We start from the raw sequence: 2,716 nt of genomic DNA on the forward strand, positions 1-2,716 counted from the left end.
TGTAGTCCCAGCTACTCCGGTGCCTGAGGCAGGAGAATGGTAAACCTGAGAGGCGGAGCTTGCAGTTAGCTGAGATCCGGCTACTGCACTCCAGCCTGGGGGACATAGCGAGACTCCAACTCAAAAAAAAAAAAAGAAAGGCTACCCTAGAAGTGAAATCACAGCATTAATTCTCTCCAATGAATTGCTTGAATTTAAAACAAAATTAGGCTACTCAGTACTTTAACAGAATCAACAACTGCATTCTATTACACAGATTTAAAGAATCTAGGCAACAGGTTAAATTAACACAATAATAGAAAATGTATTGGCAATTACCTGTAGCTTTGTCTTAACCTTGGAGTCTAAGGTTACAGCCAAATCAATCGGAAAAATCCACAAGACCCAGGGCATTCCTTTGTTTTTTGTCCTCATGCCCTATCTCATTGCACAGTGGTTTTTTGTTGTTGTTGTTGTTTGTTTGTTTTTTTGAGATGGAGTCTCGCTTCTTTGCCCAAGTTGGAATGCAGTGGTGCATTCTCGGCTCACTGCAATCTCCGCCTCCTGGGTTCAAGCAATTCTCCCGCCTCAGCCTCCCACATAGCTGGGATTACAGGCATGTCCCAGCACACTCGGCTGATTTTTGCATTTTCAGTAGAGACAGGGTTTCACCATGTTGGCCAGGCTGGTCTTGAATTCCTGACCTCAAGTGATCCGCCTGCCTCGGTCTCCCAAAGTGCTGGGATTACAGATATAAGCCACCACACCCAGCCAGCACAGTGGTTCTTAAATGCTATTATTTCCTTTTCAGTTTAAGTGGCTTCTACATAGGTCTGAATTAGTTAATTTGAACTCATATTCCAGATTCCTGCAGAAAGAATCTGATAGTCTTTTCTCCTTGCCCACTTGCCAAGTAAGTTGCCAGAAAGAGTATCAAATATACATTTCCACCCAGGGGCAGTCTACATATTACTATAGTTGTGTGTTTGTTTTTGTTTGCATGTTTGTCTTTTTAATACCAATGATGATAACGAAGAATGCATGTTAGAGAAAAAAGAAAAAAGTACTGATGCCTAGTAAAAGTTCTTCACTGGAATGTGTACTTTGCAGAAGCAATTAAACACAATTTTTATAAGGAAATAAAACACAGAGAGTGGTGTGGAGTCAACCTAAAAATTTCAAAGGTCTAGGGCATTAAGAAAAGTTACAGTATGTATGAATACAATTTCTGCCTAAATTTATTTATTTTATTTATTTATTTTGAGACAGAATAAATAAATTTTACTCTGTCATCCAGGCTGGAATGCGGTGGCACGATCTCAGCTCACTGCAACCTCTGTCTCCCGGTTCAAGCAATTCTCATGCCTCAGCTGCCCACGTAGCTGGGATTACAGGTATGTGCCACCACATCCAGCTAATTTTTGTATTTTTAGTAGAGACAGGGTTTCACCATGGTGGCCAGGCTGGTTTCAAACTCCTGACCTCAGGTGATCTGCCCACCTTGGCCTCCCAAAGTGCTGGGATTACAGGTGTGAGCCACTGCAACTGGCATGCCTACATTTATACCAAAGAAAATCTTGGCTGGCGCGGTGGCTCATGCCTATAATCCCAGCACTTTTGGAGGCTAAGGCAAGCGGATCAACTGAGGTCAGGAGTTCAAGACCAGCCTGGCCAAAATGGTGAAAACCCATCTGTACAAAAATACAAAAATTAGCCAGGCATGATGGCAGGTGCCTGCAATCCCAGCTACTTGGGAGGCTGAGGCAGGAGAATTGCTTGAACCTGGGAGGTGGAGGTCGCAGTGATCCCAGATCATGCCATTGTACCCCAGCCTGGGTGACTGAGCAAGACTCTGTCTCAAAAAAAAAAAGGAAGAAAAGAAAAGAAATCTTTAAGTCATGCTAAATGGGTGTGCTTGCATTGCTCAGGCAGAAATGTAATTTAACAAATGATAGTAATAGTAAATTGCATTATAATATGCAATAGTAAATTACATTAAAACATATGACTTATGAGAAAAGAATGCCTTTTTTTTTTCTTTTTTTGGAGACAAGGTCTCACTCTGTCACGCAGGCTAGAGTGCAGTGGTGTGATCACAGTTTACCGCAGCCTCGCCTCCTGAGCTCAGGTGATCCACTCCCAAGTAGCTGGGAACACAGGTGCTTGCCACCACACCTAGCTAATTTTTAGATTTTTTTGTAGAGACAGGGTCTCCCGATGTTGCCCAGGCTGGTCTTGAACTTCTGAGCTCAACCAATCTTCCCACCTCGGCCTCCCAAAATGCTGAGATTACAGGTGTGGGCCACGGTACCCAGCCACCTATGTTATTCTGGAGGACATACTCATCATAACATGTATGACATACTAAATTTCTATTATACGAAAAAAACTTAAGTCATAGTCTCTGCCTTCAAGCACTTAATGTTTTAGTTATGGAGACTGTTATGGTTAATTTTAGGTGTCAACTTGACCAGATTAAGAAATACCTAGAGGGTCTGTAATCCCAGCACTTTGGGAGGCTGAGGTGAGAGGATCACCTAAGGTCGAGAGTTTAAGACCAGCCTGACCAACATGGAGAAAAACCATCTCTACTAAAAATACAAAATTACCCTGGTGTGGTGACGCATGGCTATAATCCCAGCTACTCGAGAAGCTAAGGCAGGAAAATCGCTTGAACCCGGGAGGCAGAGGTTGTGGTGAGCTAAGATTGCACCATTGCACTCCAGCCTGGGCAACA

This window comes from Mandrillus leucophaeus, unplaced genomic scaffold, assembly GCF_000951045.1.
Source record: "Mandrillus leucophaeus isolate KB7577 unplaced genomic scaffold, Mleu.le_1.0 Scaffold12, whole genome shotgun sequence".
Classification (NCBI taxonomy): domain Eukaryota; kingdom Metazoa; phylum Chordata; class Mammalia; order Primates; family Cercopithecidae; genus Mandrillus; species Mandrillus leucophaeus.